We start from the raw sequence: 22,278 nt of genomic DNA, 5'->3' as shown, positions 1-22,278 counted from the left end.
CTGTGTTACCCCAAGCCATAGTGTATGTAGTTTCTTACAGTTAAAAGGGGGGGGGGCGACCCAACCCACCTGGATTTGACGATGCCAACATCACGTAAAACACAGCAAGGGGACTCCAAAAAGAGTCTCCATTTTTTCCAAAAATTGTGGCACAGACACCACTTAAGTGGCATCAATTGCCTCAGAGTTGCTTAAAACGATTGGTGAGGTGATTTTACCAAATCCTCAAGCTTTTAGTCTCCCCTGGATGACACAGGGGTAGAAAAGTCCTTGCGGATCCATGATTTGTTCATCTTTATGAACGTGAGTCTGTCTACATTCTCAGTGGACAGCCGCGTGCGCTTATCTGTCAGCACACCAGCAGCAGCGCTGAGCACACGTTCAGAGAGAACGCTGGCTGCAGGGCATGACAAGATCTCCAAGGCGTGAGTGGCGAGCTCCGGCCATTTTTCCAGATTGGAAGCCCAAAATGAGCAAGGGTCCTGTGACACAGTCATAGCTTCGATGTTCACTTGGAGATACTCCTGTACCATCCTTTCTAGGCGTTGACTATGTGTCAGACTTCTTGTCTCCTGTGGCCTTGCAAAGGATGGTCTAAAAAAGTGGTGAAACGATTCCACAAAATTGCTGTTACCAGCAGATACTGTGTTACTGTTACAGTTTGAGTGATGAAGACTCGACAGTCCCACGGTTGGCAAGTTAGAACTGTGAGATTCACTACGTGCACCACTGGTGTTTTGTGGAAAAGCACATGTAAGATTCTGCAACAGCCTCTGCTGATACTCCTGCATGCGTGAATCCCTTTCTATGGCAGGAATTATTTTGGCAAATTTACTTTTGTACCGGGGATCTAAGAGTGTGGCAACCCAGTAGTCGGGATTACTTCAAATTCTGACAATCCGAGGGTCATGTTGCAGGTAGTGCAGCAAGAAGGCACTCATGTGTCTTGCGCATCCAGGAGGACCAAGTCCTTGTTGTGTTGGTAGCGAGGTAAGAATCATGCTTCCTTCCTCTGCCCTCTCCCCCCAACCTTGCACAACAGAAATGTGATCAAGGTCTCCCTCATCTGATGAGTCTTACATGCCCATAGCCAGTTCGTCCTCCACTTCTTCCTCGGCTTCTGCACCTTCCTCAACAGTTTGGCTGCTACCATGCGCCCTGGTTAATCCCTCTCCCCCACCCTCCCATGCCTGCCGCCTTGGTGCTGCCGACCGTCTGGACCTTGAAGATGTTATCCCTTCCGCATACGACTCCTCCTCTACTTCCTCCACCTCCTCTTGTCCCACCACCTGACTCTGAATTCTGTTTAATGTGTGCTCCAGCATGTAAATCACAAGAATAGTCATGCTGATAATGGCATCGTCGTCAGCACTAAACATCTTCGTCGCCATTTCAAAACTGTGCAGAAGGGTGTGTGGCACCCCTGAGGGGTCAGTCGCCACAGAGGTACTGCATCTCACCCAGAGGTGTTGTATCTCACCCTCAGGTAAGGAAGGAGTATGGCTCGGGACTCTAACACCTGCATCCAACACATACCCGCAGTGGGGGTAGGGCGAGATTGCTCCTAAGGGAGAGCACAGTTCCAGGTCCCTAGCTGGTGGGAGGGTCCTATGTAGTGGGTGTGAGTGGAGAAAGCAGCTTAGGGGAGCACATGACAGGGAGAGTATAAATAGGAAGCCATCTTAGAAAGAGCAAGCCAGTCAGAGGAGGAGAAGTGACAGGAGCAGAGGCTCTGCATGAGCTCTGCTCCGGAGGCGGGCCTAGCCTGGGAGGACCAGGACTAAAGGAGAGAAGAGAGGAGTGGGAGGAGGAAGGCTCCAGGAACCGAAGGGACCCTAGGGGTCCGGGCCGTGCAGAAGGCCACCCGTACGCCCGCTGCTACCAGGAGGTAGAGGGGTCAGGCCAGATAAGGGGAGCCGGTCCCTCAACTAGCGGAGAAACAGCAAGGCTCAACTAGAAACCGGAGGCTGCAGCATTTCATGTACTGCAGGCCAAAGTCCACACCAGTCTCACTAAGAAGGTAGCCACATAGGACCCAGGGGACGGAACACACGTCGCCCGCCAAGGCCCGAGGATATGGATAGAAGTGTCACTGGGTGTGAGATGCAGGGAGAAGGCCAGAGAAAGGACACACAGAAGGGGGTCCTGCTAAGTAGTCCGGAGCTATCTGGGGGTGGACTGAGCCCCTCACTGAGTACGCACAGCAAGACGGGGGAGATTGCTCTGGTACCTGTAATCTGAACTGCAACAACTGTGAGTAAAGATCTTGGGACTGCATAACACGGACTCTGTGTTCATTACTGACTCCCTGCACTACAACCACCATCATCCACCTACACTGCCCTGAAGCTACACTCTTCCTGTGGGGAGTAATAATTAGAGATGAGCGTTGTTCTACTCGAACTGTTCGCCAATCTCAAATTCGAGCTGTTTTGGGCGGTGTTCGAGCCGGTCGGCGAACACGAACAATTTGAGAAAAATTCGGCTGTTCGAGGTTATGTTCGATAACTGTTCGTGCACCAAAATCATAACTGGATTTTTTCTCAGTAATGATGAAAATTAATGTTAATACGCAGTTTGAGTGTACAGCGGGGCGGGGGGAGGGGCAGGGGATGGATCTCTGCAGGAACAATGAAGATCTCCATTTTTTTTTCTCTTTCCCGCATTTGCAGTGGGGAGGTGCAATCTGTCAGCCTATCAGCAGCGCACACACGGAGCGAAGTGCTTTTTTTCACACAAGCAAGGGCATGTGTAATTGGCAGTGTATGTCACATGTCCTTGCCCTATAAGACCAAGCCATTTTCCCCGTCGCCACCATTTTCTCACTGCTGCAGCTGCGTGTTAGACGGCACCGCTGTTGCTGTGTGCGCTATACCTTGTTAATTTCAAGCCAATTTTCGCACAAATATACAGATAGCTTGGGAGTAGGGAATAGTTGTGATTGCAGTCCTTTTAAGGACTAGGTTACAGCATTTCCTACGACTTTTATCAAGCAGGTCTGTGCTCTTAAATAGATAGATTGTGGGAGTAAAGACTAATTGTAATTGGAGTCCTTTTCAGGACTAGGTTACATCAGTTCCTATCAGTTTTTGCCAGGCAGGTCTGTGCCAGTGCTGTGCAAGTTTTTTTCACAGCATTTGGCTGAATCTAGCAAAGCTAATCGTTTTTGGCCTATTGCAGAGTGTGTTAGTCAGTGGAGTAGCCTATCTGTGTTGCAAGATATACCACCTGTGTATAGAATACCAATTTTTTTACTGCACCTAGTGAAGTAAAATCTTTTGGGCATAGCATCATTCTATTAGTCCATCTATACTGACCTCCATCAGGTTGCAAACTGAATATAATTTTTTTCTGCATCTAGCTCTGAAAAAATATTTGGGCTTCTAGCAGTGTGTGGGACTTGGTCTATTAGTCCATCTATACTGACCTCCATCAGGTTGCAAATTAAAAATAATTTTTTTCTTCATTTAGCTCTGAAAAAATATTTGGGCTTCTAGCAGTGTGTGGGACTTGTTCTATTAGTCCTTCTATACTGACCTCCAGCAGGTTGCAAATTGAATATAATTTTTTTCTGCATCTAGCTCTGAAAAAATATTTGGGCTTCTAGCGGTGTGTGGGACTTGGTCTATTAGTCCATCTATACTGACCTCCATCAGGTTGCAAATTAAAAATAATTTTTTTCTGCATCTAGCTCTGAAAAAATATTTGGGCTTCTAGCAGTGTGTGGGACTTGGTCTATTAGTCCATCTATACTGACCTCCATCAGGTTGCAAATTAAAAATAATTTTTTTCTTCATTTATCTCTGAAAAAATATTTGGGCTTCTAGCAGCGTGTGGGACTTGTTCTATTAGTCCATCTATACTGACCTCCATCAGGTTGCAAATTAAAAATAATTTTTTTCTGCATCTAGCTCTGAAAAAATATTTGGGCTTCTAGCAGTGTGTGGGACTTGGTCTATTAGTCCATCTATACTGACCTCCATCAGGTTGCAAATTAAAAATAATTTTTTTCTGCATCTAGCTCTGAAAAAATATTTGGGCTTCTAGCAGTGTGTGGGACTTGGTCTATTAGTCCATCTATACTGACCTCCATCAGGTTGCAAATTGAATAAAAAAATTTTCTGCATCTAGCTCTGAAAAAATATTTGGGCTTCTAGCGGTGTGTGGGACTTGGTCTATTAGTCCATCTATACTGACCTCCATCAGGTTGCAAATTAAAAATAATTTTTTTCTGCATCTAACCCAGCCAATAGTTTTGGCCTAATACCACAGTTTGGCCACTCAGCTCTGCTCGGTTACCATCCATTGTTTTTTTGTGCAAACAACTCCAGAGTTGTGAATTAGTTAACCACCAAAATGAGTGGAAAAAGGCCTGCTGCTGGTGGAAAGGGGAATAGGCGTGTTGGGAAGGGGAAAAAAGGTTGTGTCCGTGGGGTAGGTGCAGAAGAAAGACCATCTTCCAGCCAAACTAAAATGTCTACTTCTTTTAGCGGACAATGTGATAAGATCCCTTTCTTACGGCCACGCCAATCGCTACAAATTCCAGATGAGGCACAAAAACAGCAGGTGCTTCAACGGATATCAAGTGCTCCTTTAAGTGGGCTCTACTCCACATCAACTTCAACATCACAAATACTCCAGTCCTCAAAGGTGTCACCCAAATCGCACTTGCTTCCTCACAGCTCCCAAATCTCCAGCTGCCCGTCTGAGTATGAGGTAGAACAGATGGTTGAGTCTGCAGAGCTGTTTACTCATACTATAGCCTGGGAATCAGAGGTCGACTCCAGCGCTTCTGTGAATCCAGACGAGGAAATGATCTGCACTGATGCCCAGAATCTTTATGAGTCGGATCCAGGACCAGACGCAGAAGGTTCTGACCATAATGTAGACCCTCATTCCCAAACTGTAACTCCTGTTGGTGGAGACAATGAGGAAGACGATGATAAGACTCAAATACCTGATTGGAGCGACAACTTTAGTTTTTTGTCAGGGCAGGAACAGGTTGGCTCTGAGGACGACGGGTGTGATAACGCACAGGGTGATGATGATGAGGTCGGAGATCCCACTTACTGTCAACCCACAGTCAGCCAAGAGATGAGGTCAGCAGAGGAGGTGGAGGAAGATGCTAGTGACGACGAGGTCAGGTTGCGCCTTCCTGGACAGAGACGTAGTACTGGAAGCACGTCAACAACTGCATCCTCAAACACAACTCTGCCTCTCACCACAAGTCGTGGTGACTCTTCAGGTCGCATGGGTGCTAAGCCTTGCATAGCCTGGGCATTTTTTCAGATCGATAAAGATGACCCAACTCGTGTTATCTGTAACATTTGTCAGCAAAACCTAAGTAGAGGCCAAAAAATACATAGTTTGAGTACTTCATGCATGAACCGGCACATGGACATGAAGCATAAGTTGCAGTGGGAAGCTCAGTGTGCTACAATGCGGCCTAGCCGGCCGGGCCAACCACCGTCTGCCATATCTTGTGCATCCGCGGCCTCTTCATCCTCTGTGACTGGGGGGACAGCAGTCACACCTGTTTTGGGGCGCAGACCTGCCACCTCTTTACCCGCAACAGCCAGCGTGATTGGCAGGTCATCATTTTCTTTGGAGGTGGTAACACCAGCTGGTCTTGAGCGCTGTCCGACATCGATAGCACCACCTTTGGATCAAGGCAACCTAACATGTCCGCCTGCATCTTCCTCACAGACCGGCAGTTTGCCGGGGACACCCTTATCAAGCCCGTCTAAGCACAATAGCCAGCCCTCGGTCCCTCAGATGTGGACAAGTAAAAGACCATTTCCTCCTAGCCATGAGAAAGCTAAGAGGTTGAATTTCACCATCTGCAAGCTCTTGGCTACAGAAATGCTGCCTTTCCACCTGGTGGACACAGAGGATTTTCGAGACCTTATGTCCGTCGCAGTGCCCCAGTACCAGATGCCCAGTCGGCACTACTTCTCAAAGAAAGGTGTGCCTGCGCTCCACCAGCATGTCGCACACAACATCACCGCTTCTTTGAGAAACTCTGTGTGTGACAGGGTGCATTTCACCACAGACACTTGGATGAGTAGGCATGGACAGGGGCGTTACATGTCGCTGACTGGGCACTGGGTAACTATGGTGACAGCAGGACAAGGGGCTGCTGTCCAAGTCTTGCCGTCCCCACGAGTTGTGCGTCAATCCTCTTTATGTCAAAGTTCCTCCACTGCTTCTGCCTCCTCAACCTCCTCTCGGTCTTCCACCTGCACCCAAAGCCTGTCTGGTCATGCCACAAGCTTTCTAACTGCGCAGAAGGGATCCTGCACACCTCCTTACTATGCTGGCAGTAGGGCTCAACGTCATCAGGCGGTTTTTACATTGAAATGTCTGGGAAATTTGAGTCACACAGCTGAGGAGTTGTGGTCAGCTCTGGAGAACCAATTTCATGAATGGTTGTCTCCACTGGACCTGAAACCAGGGAAGGCCGTGTGCGACAATGCTGCAAACCTGGGTGCGGCCCTTCGCCGGGGCAATGTCACACACGTGCCTTGTATGGCTCACGTGTTGAACCTGGTTGTCCAGCAATTTTTAGCCCACTATCCCAGACTAGATGGCCTCCTGCAGAGGGCACGGTCGCTGTGTGCTCACTTCCGCCGTTCGCATCCCGCAGCTCAGCGACTTACATCTCTACAGAAGTCGTTGGGCCTGCCACTTCACCGGCTAAAATGCGATGTGCCTACCCGGTGGAATTCAACTCTGCACATGTTGCAGCGACTGTGGCAGCACCGACAAGCCCTGGTGCAATACGTTCTGACGTATAGCCTGGGCCAACGAGATTCAGAGGTGGGGCAAATCACGCTGAAGGAGTGGTCTCAGATGAGGGACCTATGCACCCTTCTGCACAGTTTTGAAATGGCGACGAAGATGTTTAGTGCTGACGATGCCATTATCAGCATGACTATTCCGGTGATTTACATGCTGGAGCACATGTTAAACAGAATTTGGAGTCAGGTGGTGGCACAAGAGGAGGTGGAGGAAGTAGAGGAGGAGGAGTTGTATGCGGAAGGGCTAACATCTGCAAGGTCCAGACGGTCGGCAGCACCAAGGCGGCAGGCATGTGAGGGTGGGGGAGATGATTTTACCAGGGCGCATGGTAGCAGCCAAACTAGTGAGGAAGGTGCAGGAGCCCAGGAAGAAGTGGAGGACGAACTGATGGAAGACTCATCAGATGAGGGAGACCTTGATCACATTTCTGTTGTGCGAGGTTGGGGGGAGAGGACAGAGGAAGGAAGCATGATTGTTACCTCGCCACCAACACAACAGGGACTTGGTGCTCCTGGATGCGCAACACACATGAGTGCCTTCTTGCTGCACTACCTGCAACATGACCCTCGAATTGTGAGAATTAGAAATAATCCTGACTACTGGGTTGCCACACTGTTAGATCCCCGGTACAAAAGTAAATTTGCAGAAATTATTCCTGCCATAGAAAGGGATGCACGCATGCAGGAGTATCAGCAGAGACTGTTGCAGAATCTTACATGTGCTTTTCCACAAAATACCAGTGGTGCACGTAGTGAATCTCACAGTTCCAACTTGCCAACCGTGGGACCGTCAAGTGTTCAGCACTCAAACCGTAACAGAACCACAGTATCTGCTGGTAACATCAATTTTGCGGAATCATTTCACCACTTTTTTAGCCCATCCTTTGCAAGGCCACAGGAGACAAGAAGTCTGACACATAGTCAACGCCTAGAGACGATGGTACAGGAGTATCTCCAAGTAAACATTGAAGCCACGACTGTGTCACTGGACCCTTGCTCTTTTTGGGCTTCCAATCTGGATAAATGGCCGGAGCTAGCCACTTACGCCTTGGAGATCTTGTCATGCCCCGCAGCCAGCGTTCTGTCTGAACGTGTGTTCAGCGCTGCTGGTGGTGTGCTGACAGATAAGCGCACGCGGCTCTCCACTGATAATGTAGACAGACTCACGTTCATAAAGATGAACAAATCATGGATCCGAAACGACTTTTCTACCCCTGTGTCATCCTGGGGAGAGTAAAAGCTTGATGATTGGTTAAAATCACCCTACCAACCGTTTTAAGCTTTCAAATTACTAATCATGTTTATCTGTATCTTGACTGGAAAATAATTTGGGCTTTGTAGCAGTGTGCAGCACTGATCCTATTAGGCCATCTATAATAAGCTTCACCAGATTTAAAATTAAAAATAATTTTTAGCTGCATCTAGCCCGGAAAATAATTTTGGGGCTCCGAGATGCGCAAGACACATAAGTGCCTTCTTGCTGCACTACCTGCAGCATGACCCTCATATTGTCAGAATTCGAAGTAATCATGACTACTGGGTTGCCACACTCTTAGATCCCCCAAACTTTTCGATCAACCTTTTCATTTTAATAAAGACCAAAAAAATGGTCATTTTTGAAATTATAAGCATTAGCAGGTTGTTAGAAACTGAAATCAAACAGTTTTCAACTCAAAACTTTATTCTAGGTGATGTTACATTTTCACATAGGACCCCTTGTTCGAAAGGAGCTTCTGAACTCTCTCGTCCATTGAATTTGTCAGGTTTTGGATGGTTTCTGCTTCAATTGTTTTGCATGAGGACAGAATACCCTCCCAGAGCTGTTGCTTAGATGTGAACTGCCTCCCGCCATCATAGACACTCCTTTTAATGATGCTCCAAAGGTTCTGAATGGGGTAGAGGTCAGGGGAGCATGGGGGTCACACCATAAGTTTGTCCCCTTTTATGCCCATATCAGCCAGAGATGCAGATGTTTTATGTGCAGCATGAGATGGTGCATTATCATGCAGAAAAATGATCTTGCTGTGAAATACACGGTTCTTCTTCTTGAACCATGGCAGGAAGTGCTGTTTGAGAAAATCCACATACATTATGGAGTTCATCTTTAGCGCCTTCAGGGATCCTAAAGGGGCCGACAATCTCTCTCCCCATGATTCCAGCCCAAAACATTACTCCACCTCCTCCTTGTTGGCGCTGTAGCCGTGTTTGCGTGGGGTGTCCATCAACCAGCCATCCTCCACTCCATTCATCTGGACCATCGAGCGCTGCACGGCACTCATCCGTGAACAAAACAGTTTTGAAATCAGTCTTCATGTAATGTTTGGCCCACTGGAGCCGTTTCTGCTTGTGTGAAGTGGATAGAGGAGGTCGACAGGATGGCGTATGCACAGCTGCAAACCTCTGAAGGACCCTGCATCTTGTTGTTCGGGGGACGTTGGAGGCACAAGCAGCTTCAAAAACTTGTCTGCTGCTATGACAAGGCTTTTTTGCCGCTGCTCTTTCAACCTGACGTAATTGCCTGTAGGAAAGAGTCCTCAATTTGCCCTTATCAGCACGCACATGTGTGTACTGTGAATCAGCTACATACTTCTTGATTGCCAAGACACTTCATCCTGATCATCGCACAATGTTGATTGTAGTCATGCCTTGACCTAAACACTCCACAATTTGTTGCTTCTCAGCAGCCGACACATCCTTTTTCTTTCCCATTTTGGCAGAAAATGTAGGCTGCTTAATAATGTGAGAGAGCCTTCTTAAGTAGTCTTGCCTTTCATTGGACACACCTGCCAAACTAATTAGCACAGGTGTCTGCAATTGCTTACAGTGATATAAAGAGCCCTGACACACATCACCATCAATGAGTTTAACTGACAAACAAACAAATTCTTCCCTTATCACTCCTAAACACTTTTTGCATAATAATTTGGAACGCGGTGTACATGTGCTTTTCCACAAAACACCAGTGGTTCACGTAGTGAATCTTACAGTTCTAACTTGCCAACCGTGGTCTGTATGGAATTGTTCAATAAAGGGCCCAAAATTAAGATAACATAGATGGGAGAGGTCTCTATGAATAGGAATTCCTAAGTATTTGATACCCTGTGAGGGCCAGGCAAAGGGAAAGTTGGACTGGATGGAATCCTATATGGATTTAGGGAGGGAGACATCGAGGGCCTCAGACTTCGCTGCATTGATTTTAAAATTTTACCATGTAACAAAGTGATCTATTTCAGCCATAACAGCAGGGATGGATATATGTGATTGAGTGATATATACTAGGACATCATCAGCAAATAGAGAGCACTTGTACTCGGTGCCTCCCACCTCAATCCACCTAATATTGGGGTTATGGCGAATTGATGAGAGCAGGTGCTCCGTCACTAGGATGTATAAGAGAGGGGACAGAGGACATCCCTGCCTTGTCCCATTGGTGATTGTGAAAGGTGATGAAAATGTTCTGACGCACCCCCTGGGCCTTGGGACACCCGGAGCTGGACCCTTTTTGGTGGATGCTGGTGGTTGTAGTCTTCGTGGCGGCGATCCGGTTCCGTGGCTCAGGGCGGTCAAACCAGTGGCGGAACTATTTATGTGGTTTTGATGTTTAAATGTCCGACTACGCCACCCGTGGATTGCGGTCAGAGTGAACCGCCGCTACAGGGCAGACCGCTAAGGCTGGTGTTGTGGGTGCAGCAGAGCGTAGCATAACTCCCCACGGGAGGAGTATAGCCTCAGGGCAGTGTATGCGGAGGATGGGGGTGATGGTGCAGGGCAGCAGCAGTAACGACACGGAGTCAGTGATGCAGTTCAGGGCCTTTACTCACAGTTCTTATTATCCAGACCACGTCTGCAGGTAACGGCTGCCCACGTCGTACTGTGCTCACCAGGTGAGGGGCTCAGACAACTCCCAGATAACTTTGGAGCGCTTCACAGGACCCCCTTTGTGTGTCCTTTGTCTGGCCTTTCTTACCAACACTTCTGTCCGGCTGCCTCGGGCCTCCTCTTGGTAAACTTGGCGCCAGTTTCCCTGACCCTATGTGGTGCCTTCCTAGCGGGTGGAGCAAGGGGCTGCGCCACATAAAATGTCAGAGCCTCCGGTTTCTAGCTGAGGGTCGTTTCCTGCCTCCACTAGTTCGGGGACCGGTCTCCCCCTTTGGCCTGACCCCTCCACGCAGGTGGATTCGGGCGTGCGGTGGCGATTCGCCCGTCCGCACCCCTGGGATCCCTTCATTCCTCGTTCCTGGAGCCTTCTCCGCTCCTCTTCCTTCCTTCTCCCTCTTGCAGGCCTGGGCCTCTGTTACTAGGCCCGCCTCCGGAGCAGAGCTCATGCAGAGCCCCTGCTCCCTGCCACTTCTGCTCAGACTTCTCTGCACTGAACTAAGATGGTGCCCACCTTTTATACTCCCTTCTCAATGCACCCAGGAACTGCTTCCTCCCTGCTCCTGCACTGCAGGGTTCCCCTTCCTCAGGGTTCCCTCCCCCCACTCCAGCCAGGGACAGGGACTGTCGTGCCCATCTCAGGGGCATATTGGTCGCCCTGCCCCACGGCAATGTGGTGTAATGCATGCAGGTGTCGGGTCCTGATCCACACTCCATCCTTATCTGAGAGTGAGATATCACACCTCTGGGTGAGGTGCAATACGTCTGTAGCAACCGAGCCCTCGGTGCTACAGTTCCATTTATCTTCAGCCTAGGTGACGTATTGTGATACAGGGCCGTGATTTTGGCTATAAAAGGGTCCCCTAGACCCCTACCCCAAGCTTTTTAAGAGAATCATATATGGCGTGCCAGGAGACTCTATGGAATGCTTTCTCAGCATCCAACGAGAGTATCTACTTACAAATTTTTAACTGCATCTAGCCCAGGAAATACTTTGTGCCTAGTAGCAGTGTCTGCTAGTCAGCGGATTATCCCGGCTGTTAAGCAAGCTACACCACCTGTAGTTTGGACACTTAATTTTTTCAAAGGAAATGCTTCGGGACCACGGGATACTCAGTGAAGAGCATCAGGAGGCACCCCAAGGCATAGGGGCTGGGACTGGCACTAGGATGCCTTGCGGTGGACAGCCGAGCTCGATCCTTATAAAAGCTTTTTAACTGCAGCAGCTTTAGTGGACGCTACTGGAGCTGGAATTACGCGGCTGCTGGCATGAGACTTGCCCTCCAATAGATCCTTGTAAATGGATTTAAAGTGTATTCATTCAAATTAGAGGGACAATTTAAATTAAAAAGCTTAGAGCTGCCTCCACCACAGGGGGGCTCTCTCGACCCACCAGCGGACAGGCACCAGTATTGGGAGAGGGGGGCTGGCCGTCAGGGTTCACCGCGGCTCTGGCACAAACCCGGCGACACGGAGGTGGCACGGGCAGGAGCGGACTGGCCGTCTCGGCTTCTCACTTTTTGGATTTTAGAAGGGCATGACATGCCTATATCTGTGTCTCCCCCTCCTTTTACTCCTCCACCTCTTTTCTTTTCGCATGACTATATGTACTTGTCACTTTTCCATGTGTTAGTTGTGTCTTCTGAGCAGTTTGTCAGCTTTTGGACACCTTTGAAGGTGTTTTCTATGTGTTTCTATGTGTTTTTGTTTGCCTGCCATTGGTTTTAACGGTGTTCGAAGGTGTTCGACGAACAGTTCGACGAACAGTTCGGCGAACACACGGGTGTTCGACGAACCGAACCGAACTCGAACACTACGGGGGTGGCTCAACACTAGTAATAATACAATTGCTGCAAAACCACCAGCTTCAGAGGACTGTTCCGCAGCGGCGGCCCCTTTGGCCGCACTCCACAGGTGGCGAAGTCGGACATTATAAAACCCATATATACAAATTACCCTCGCATTGACCGCTCTGGGTCAGGGACCGGGTCGCCGCCACAGTGACTACAACCCCCAGCGTCTACCGGCCCGGCTCCGGGTAACCCACGGCCCAGGGGGCGCGTCAACTTCATAGGTCCCTGATCTGAGACCACTCCTGCAGCGTGTTTTGCCCCACCTCTGGATCTCGTTAGCCCAGGCTATACGTCAGAACGTATTGCACCAGGGCTTGTCGGTGCTGCCACAGTCGCTGCAACATGTGCAGAGTTGAATTCCTTGTAAATGGATTTAAAGTGTATTCATTCAAATTAGAGGGACAATTTAAATTAAAAAGCTTAGAGCTGCCTCCACCACAGGGGGGCTCTCTCGACCCACCAGCGGACAGGCACCAGTATTGAGAGAGGGCGGCTGGCCGTCAGGGTCCACCACTGCTCTGGCACAAACCCGGCGAAACGGAGGTCGCACGGGCAGTAACGGAGTGGCCGTGTCGGCTTCCCACTTTTTCGGTTTTAGAAGGCCATGACATGCCTATATCTGTGTCTCCCCCTCCTTTTACTCCTCCACCTCTTTTCTTTTCGCATGACTATATGTACTTGTCACTTTTCCATGTGTTAGTTGTGTCTTCTGAGCAGTTTGTCAGCTTTTGGACACCTTTGAAGTGTTTTCTATGTGTTTTCTATGTGTTTCTATGTGTTTTTGTTTGCCTGCCATTGGTTTTAACGGTGTTCGAAGGTGTTCGACGAACAGTTCGACGAAGATACGGGTGTTGGACGAACTGAACCGCACTCGAACACTACGGGGGTGGCTCAACACTAGCAGAAACACTCAGGAAAAAATCCTGAGCATTTCTGCATCGTGGACACTTAGCCTTACTATTCTGCCACCCTTATCCGCACTCTTGATTATAATTTCATGATTTTCACGTAGGGATATAATCACCTGTCTCTCTTCTGGCTTCAAATGATCCATTTTTTTGGGATGTTCAATAGAACGGAGGTCTTTTAACACCAATTGTTGGAACGTTTCAATATGAGCACCTTTGTGATGCAGAGGGTAAAAACTTTTAGAACCCCCCTTAACCTGTACATGTAAAAACTCCTTTTCAGGGGTAATCAAATCTGGATTTAAATTAGGTGTAATCCTGGAAGAAGGCTAAATTATTGTAGAAGATTTGTTTTTATCCTCAATAAAAAAATGGTGTTTAATAGTTATTTTCCTAAAGAATTCATTTAAGTCCAGATATAAGGTAAAGGCGTTTAAAGGTGAGTTCGGACAATATGAAAGGCCCCGTTTGAGTAAAGAAATCTCCCCATTGTTCAGTTCATAACTAGAGAGATTAAAAATCCCATTGGAATTTAAAGTAATGTCCTCATTGTTCTGAGTTAACGCTAAATTGATTTTGTTTTCTTTGGAGTCTGATCGCCCACTAGATTTATATTTTCGAGAGGTCCCACCCCTCCCTCTACAACCCCGTTTTCTCATTTTCTTTTCTGATGGTGTCCTCGTGCCATCCGAAATAATTGAGTAATCTTGGAATCCCTTAGACTGCAAGATGGCCTATTCGATGAAATTATAGTTCCCAAGGGAGATAAAGGATCATATGCATTAATCACCTGTTCACGCACAGGTAAAACCAAATCAAGGGATGAAGAAATATTTTTCATAGGTGGTGGATGACTTTGTTGAAGACCTGTATCACCCATTAAATCTAAATCTTCCTGAGGGGTTGTTTTGGAATTCTATGGTTTATCAGCTATAAATGAAGGTCCCATGGATTCTTTAGGGACTACATAATTAGAAGATAATAAATCTACGGTGGTAACTAGTTCTGTAGTAGTGTCTGATGCTGATTATGATATTTGTGAATTAAAGAGATTCATTTGAGACTTAGATACAGGATGAACTGTTAAGAGGGATACATTTGCAAATGTATTTTGCTTCGTGGAGGAAATCAAGGTCAGATTCCCTGCACCAAAATCTAAAGGAGAATTACTCCCAATGGAACCAATTTCTTTTATGCTAGAACCAGACACAATATTTGTCACAACATTTAAAAGTGTAGATTGTGAAGAGTTAAGAACTTGGAAGTCAGATGGTCCGGGAAATGGAACTTCACCAGCCAATGCACTGGATGTTTTATTAATGCTAATATCCTCAATTATTGTCTTCATTGGTGCAGAAATGATGGGAACCGCACTCACAGATTTTGACGTCTTTTCAGAACCAATTGTTCCTCCCTGTAAGGATTTTTTATGTTTTTAAATATCATCCTTTGTTCAACAGTTTTTAACCAATTGATGGAACTCTGTTGGTTCCCAGATTTAAGATTTTTTAGCAGGCGTGTCCAATATATCATTATTAGTGTTGAGTGAGCATGCGCAACACTGCTCGGTACTCGCTCGAGCATCTCACTACTCGGGATGTTCGGCGAGCATCGAGCATTTCCGGGTTAGTCGGGCGGGAGCTCGTGTCTCTGACCTGCACGTTTGGCGCTCTTTACAGAGCCAATGAACTTGCAGGGATTGCCAGCCAGTCATAGTAATGCCACAGTCATGTTGGTTGTGGCATTACAGTGATTGGCTGGCCGCACAGCTTCACCTCGAGTATTTAAAACCGGGAGTCGCCATCTTGGACACAGTCGCTCCGGGTCAGACAGTGTAGGGAGAGTGCTGCTGAGTTAGGGAGAGATTTATACTGCGAAATAGGTAGTGTATGGTCTCTAAAGCCTTCAAAATCAAACAAACAGTCCTTCTCAGGACTAATATCCATCCCAGATATCAGGCAGGCAGGCTGTATAGGAGACACAGCGGTTATACCAACAAACACTGCATTACAGTCCTGTGTGCTGCTTTTCAAATTGCTAGACTTAGCCCCAGGTCTCAGGGGCCAGGAAAATCCTTTTTTTCATCTAAATCCTCTTTTTTTTTTTCCCTCATTCAGCCTGTACAAATACCCGTCTTATTAACTTTTTGGTATTCCCCCCCGCCCCCCAACAAAAAAAAAATTGAGTGTGTCTGTGAGTGTTCAGACACAAATACATCTGTTTAAAAGAGTCTGGTGTAGGCCAGATAACTAGAACTGTGGTTTTGCAGTTCCATGGTTCAAATCTCTGTATTATCCACTTTTTTGCCTTATTTCAATATAAAAAAAACATTTTGAGTGTCTCGCTGACTGTTCAGACAAAAATATATCAGTTTAAAAGACTCTGGTGTAGGCCAGATAACTAGAACTGTGGTTTTGCAGTTCCACGGTTCAAATCTCTGTATTATCCACTTTTTTGCCTTTTTCAATAAAAAAAAACATTGAGTGTCTCGCTGACTGTTCAGACACAAATATATCTGTTTAAAAGATTCTGGTGTAGGCTAGATAACTAGAACTGTGTTTTTCCTCTTCCACAGTTCAAATCTGGGTGTAATGCACCTTTTTGCATAAAAAAAAATTTTTGAGTGTCTCGCTGACTGTTCAGACACAAATATATCTGTTTAAAAGAGTCTGGTGTAGGCCAGATAACTAAAACTGTGGTTTTGCAGTTCCACGGTTCAAATCTCTGTATTATCCACTTTTTTGCCTTTTTTCAATAAAAAAAAAACATTTTGAGTGTTTCGCTGACTGTTCAGACACAAATATATCTGTTTAAAAGAGTCTGGTGTAGGTCAGATAACTAGAACTGTGGTTTTGCAGTTCCACGGTTCAAATCAGGGTGTAATCCACCTTTTTGCATAAAAAAAAAACATTTTGAGTGTCTCGCTGACTGGTCAGACACAAATATATCTGTTTAAAAGAGTCTGGTGTAGGCCAGATAACTATAACTGTGGTTTTGCAGTTCCACGGTTCAAAACTCTATATTATCCACTTTTTTGCCTTTTTTCAATAAACATTTTGAGTGTCTCACTGGCTGCTCAGACACAAATATATCTGTTTAGAAAATACTGGTGTAGGCCAGATAACTAGAACTGTAGTTTTCCTCTTCCACGGTTCAAATCTGGGTGTAATGTACCTTTTTGCATAAAAAAAAACATTTTGAGTGTTTCGCTGACTGTTCAGACACAAATATATCTGTTTAAAAGATTCTGGTGTAGGCCAGATAACAAGAACTGTGGTTTTCCTCTTCCACGGTTCAAATCTCCTTTTTATTACCCTTTTGCCATTGATAGTGCAAGTGTAAGCTATTTTACTTCATTTACAATGGGCAAGATGCGTGGCAAGGGACATGGAACTGGACGTTCTAGTGATGGTGTGTGCAGAGGTCTGGGCCGTGGCCCAGGTGAAAATGTGCCACAACCAACAGCCACATCTTCTCGCTCCCAGTTCTTGACCGAATTACTAGGGAAGCACACAACAGCACCACTATTGCGAACTGATCAGTGTGAACAGGTTATTAATTGGATAGCAGATAATACTTCCAGTCACCTTGGCACCACCACCTCCGGTCTGTCTTCCACAGGGTCAAGTGTTAGTAGCCGTGAGTCTCGACTATATACTTCTCCTCACCCTGATTCTCCTTCCTACCACCATGCCGAGTGTCGTCAGACAGCAACTGATCCCACAGTTGGACACTCTGAAGAGCTGTTCACTGGTCCATTTCCATATTTGGGCCCCTCGCCTGCTCCGCTTGAAGTGGTGGAAGAGGAGATCCCATGTAGCGATGGCCAAATATTTGAACAGCCACGGCCACAGGAAGGCGACGCTGGCAATTTGTCACTAGAGGTGGATGATGACGAGACACAATTTCCACGAACTGAGGAGGAGGACCGTGGTGCGGAAGTGGAAGAGGAGGAGGTGGTGGATGATCTAGTAACTGACCCAACGTGGCAGGAGGACACGCAGAGTGAGGCCAGCAGCACACAGGGGGAGGGAGGCAGAGTACTCCAATAGGCAGGAAGAAGCAGTGTGGTGGCTGCAGGCAGAAGGCGGCCAACCGTTACCGCGTAACACCAACACGAGGGACGTTGCCAGTACAACTGGTAGGTCTTCCAGAGTCTGGAATTTTTTTAAAGACTCTGCTGGTAACCCCAAAAAGGCCATTTGTACCACCTGCCAGGCCAGCATCAGCAGGGGTGACAAATCTACCAGCCTGACCACCACCAGCATGATCAGGCACATGTCAGCAACTTTGTGGGGCGAACCCCAGGGTCCACGACCAGTGTCAGTGGGTGTCACCACTGCTTCTTCCACTGTTGTGCATGTAAGAGAACACCATGTTGTACGTGCAAGGCAATCGCCTGACCATACTGCATGTAAAGATGCCCCCTCCTCTCAGTCTTCACTTGTTATGGCAGTTTCTCAAGAAACAGCATTAACGTCCAGGTCCACGTCCCACAGCAGCGTTTAATTGTCCATATCCAAGACCTTTGAAGGAAAGCGCAAATTCACAGCCAATGCCCCACAGGCCACAGTCCTAAATTTGCACATTTCACGACTGCTTGCATTGGAAATGTTGCCTTTTAGGCTGGTGGAGATGGAATCATTCCGCAACCTTATGGCGGTGGCCGTCCCTCGGTACTCGGTACCCAGCCGACACTATTTTGCCTGGTATACCATCCCCGCACTTCACAAGCACGTGTCCCAAAACATCTGCCGTGCCCTCAACAACGCAGTTACTGGGAGAGTCCACCTGGCAACGGACACGTGGACAAGTGCTTGTGGCCAGGGACAGTACATCTCCCTGACGGCACACTTGGTAAACATAGTGGAAGCCGGGACCCAAGTCGGACCTTGGGATGGAACACATCCCCCCCACACCGAGGATTGCGGCCCCTATGTCAGTCAGAGTTGCCCCCACAGTGTACAGCTCCTGCACATCATCTTCCTCCTCCTCCTCATGTTCAGCCTCCATCTCAGATATCACCACATCAGTTACAAGCTGGAAGCACTGCAGTACTGCACCAGCCAAGCGGCAACAGGCTGTGCTGAAACTCATAAGCTTAGGTGATAAACCTCACACTGCTTGGGATTTGTGGACAGCTGTGAAAGAGCAGGGATATCTGTGGCTGAGACCGCTGAACCTACATCCAGGCATGACAATGGCCATAACCTGGTGGCGGCTCGGAGGGGAGGCGAGATCACACACGTACCATGCCTAGCTCATGTGCTTAACCTTGTCAATCAGCGGATTCTTAAATCGTACCCCGAGTTGCCAGATCTGTTCGTCAAAGTACGTCGCCTTTCAGCTCATTTTCGGTGCTGAAGTTCTTTTTGCAATTGAGATTACTTTTTTCTTCAGAGCACCCGAATAGACCAGTGAGCGACCCCTCTCTTTTTTCTATTAATCATTTTTGGGATCCCGCTCCTGGAACATTGCAGCAGGTACGTGTTCACACTATTAGAAGTTTGACAGCCTTTTTTCTGACCATGTGTCCCTCCCATTCAGTCACAGGTGGTTTTAACTAGCTCTACCAGCCCATACATTGTAGGTTAAAAGCCCAAGCAGAGACATATTGTTCATACAGGCTTACAGCCCAAGAGTGGCATATGCAGTGGTAGCGTAGCGTAGTTTCCCATCATACGAAGGTGACCTTGTCATGGTTGATGGGCACACATAAATTGGCCAAATTATGCGCAAAAAAACTTCATTTTTCAAAGTGACATTAGTCTAGATACAATATTTCTTATATATTCATGTATGGGGTGCCGAAGTTCTTTTTGCAATTGAGATTACTTTTTTCTTCAGAGCACCCGAATAGACCAGTGAGCGGCCCCTCTCTTTTTTCTATTAATCATTTTTGGGATCCCGCTCCTGGAACATTGCAGCAGGTACGTGTTCACACTATTAGAAGTTTGACAGCCTTTTTTCTGACCATGTGTCCCTCCCATTCAGTCACAGGTGGTTTTAACTAGCTCTACCAGCCCATACATTGTAGGTTAAAAGCCCAAGCAGAGACATATTGTTCATACAGGCTTACAGCCCAAGAGTGGCATATCCAGTGGTAGCGTAGCGTAGTTTCCCATCACACGAGGGTGACCTTGTCATGGTTGATGGGCACACGTAAATTGGCCAAATTATGCGCAAAAAACCTTGATTTTTCAAAGTGACATAAGTCTAGATACAATATTTCTTATATATTCATGTATGGAGTGCCGAAGTTCTTTTTGCAACAGTGTACAGGAGACCCAGTTGCTATAAATGGAACAAACGGTTTAGTTAAGGCCCTCTGACGTCCATGTCACTTCCAAGGGGCATTGGAGTGCTTCAAAATTTTTGGTAGGTATTGCACTCACTGTATGCCCTATAACTGTGTAGCCGAACCGCTCCTTTTGGTACGGAAACATATCCTACAAGACATTTGTGGTTGACTGGCCTGATAATAATGTGAATGGTCCCTGTTCCTCCTGCTCTTTCTCCTTTGCCACCACCTCATACATCATTCATCACCTGAAGCTTTGTTTTAACGGGAGTTATAGAACTGGGATAGTAGCAGGAAAGTGACGCGCCCCCTGGGCCATATTCTTTAGGGGAATACCCGGAGCCGGATCAGATGGGGGTTGTAGTCTTCCGAGTGGCTGTGACCCGGTCCGTGCCCAGGGTGTCAAGCTCAGAGTATGTGGCAGTCCTACAGATGTTATAAAGTTCTTTATGTCGACTACGCCACCCGTTGTATTGCGGTCACTATGGCCGCCGCTGCAGCAGGGTTCGCTGAGGCTGATGGTGTTGGTGCAGCTTTTGGTAGTATAACCCCCAACGGGTGGGGTATAGCCTCAGGGGGTCAGGTGCAGAGGATGGGGGTTGTGGTGGTGCAGCATGGATGTTAAATGAAGACAGAGTCGGGTTGTGCAGTTTAGGGTATTTACTCACTGCTGATGTTCCGGTCACTCTAGCTTCAAGTGACCACCCGAGCCGTGCTGCGTCCACCAGGTCCTGGATTCAGCAAACCCCCAAACAAGTCCGGAGCGTGACCCTGAGCTCTCCTTCTGTCCTTTCCTCTGGCCGTCCCCACTAGTGATCCACCTAGGTCCAGCTCCCTCGGGCCTTCTGTTGGGAGACCCTTGGCCTTGGGTTCCCTGACCCTCCACGTGGTTTGCCTTCGGGGTGGATGTGGTGGGTGGCCGTGGCAGACGCTGCCCACGGCCTCCGGTCTCTGGCTAGGGTGTGCTTTTGCCCCCACCAGTTTGGGATCCGGTACCCTATTGCCGACTCTTCACCCGGGGATTGAATTTGGGTTCTCAGAGTCCTCTCTTTGTCCCCTCTGGGTCTTTCCTTCTCTGCTCCACTCTCTCTCTGCAGGCTCATCTGGACCTCTGCTTCTTACTCTGACAGACTGACTCCTCTGCAAAGACTGACTGACTGACCCTGATCTTAGATGGTGCCCACCTTAAATACTCCCTCTATGTGTGAGCTCAGGTGACCAGCACCCAATGAGCTCCTATCTTTACCCAGGCTGCTCCCCCTATCTGCCCCTACACTACTTGGGATGTACCACCCCCCTCCCACTCCAGCCAGGAACAGACTCGGTCGTACCTGCACATTTCTAAGTGGGAGTACCGTCGGCCTGTTCCTCGGAAATGGGATGTATGTAGTGCATGCAGCCTACCGAGCTCAGGTCCACACTCCATCCTTACCCGGGAGTGGAATATCACACCTCTGGGTTGAGGTGCAATACCCCTGTAGCAGCCGAATCCTCAGGGTGCTACAAAAGCATCCAGCAGTCCTCGGAGGAGGTAGGATATGCGCCAAAACGCTGACCACCTCAGGCCCAGCCGCTACTACATATATGCGCTTGCATTCCAAGGAACAGAAAGCTAAGGAGATGGATGGCCTCATCATCATGAATAATTTACTCGTTGTGTAGGAGGCCGACCACTGCTGCTGTCTACCTTCTGAACTTTGTGTTGAAGCCTGATTGACCCAGGACCCGCAATCCTCTATGTCTGGAGGACGTGTTGCATCCCAGTGTCCAACTGTGTCCCGGCTTGCACAATATTAACCCAGTGTGAAGGCGTCAGTGAAATGGACCATCCCTGGCCACATTCACTTGTCCACGTGTTTGTGGTTAGGCTGTCCTTCCCACTAAATGCACTGGGGAGGGCACAGGTAATGTTTTGGTATGCGCACTTGTGTATAAGGCACACCGGGACAAATAGGGGCGGCTGGTTACCGTTTACGGACACCCGGCCGCCCCCAGGTGGCTGGGGACCGTGTGTGGGCACCCGGCCACGGGACAGCTGGGGACCGAGTATGGACACCCAGCCGCCCCCTCGCGGCTGGGGACCAAGCGTGGACACCCAGCCGCCGAGCGGCTGGGGACTGGGTATGGATACCAGGCCGCCGACGCAGCCATGACGTGGTGGCAAGATTCCGCCTCCACATGCCTAAAAGGCCCAATTTCAAGTGCAAGCAAGCAAGCAGTATGGTATTGCAGCCTGGGGGTGGGTGGGTGGCAGGCTGCATACTTGCGCTTGCATTGCAATGAATGGGGGAGGTACAATTGAACACTGCCCTGGGACAAGGACTTGCACGGGGATAGTTGCAAGTCTGCATTTTCTGATGCGGCAAGGATCACTTCTGATGGGCACACTTTTAGGCAGTGACCTGGGTGTCAGAGATGCTTCCAGGAGTCTTCCCCATGCTGTTCCCATGTCTTTTCAGCACTGTATGCATGTGTCGCACAGCACATGGCAAGATAAGGTTGTAAAATGTTAAAATTACATTTCCCGGTGAATGCATTTG

This window comes from Phyllobates terribilis, unplaced genomic scaffold, assembly GCF_046119375.1.
Source record: "Phyllobates terribilis strain yellow unplaced genomic scaffold, ASM4611937v1 Scaffold_4__5_contigs__length_816908805, whole genome shotgun sequence".
NCBI classification, from domain to species: domain Eukaryota; kingdom Metazoa; phylum Chordata; class Amphibia; order Anura; family Dendrobatidae; genus Phyllobates; species Phyllobates terribilis.
Note: the sequence above shows the minus strand (reverse complement) of the source record.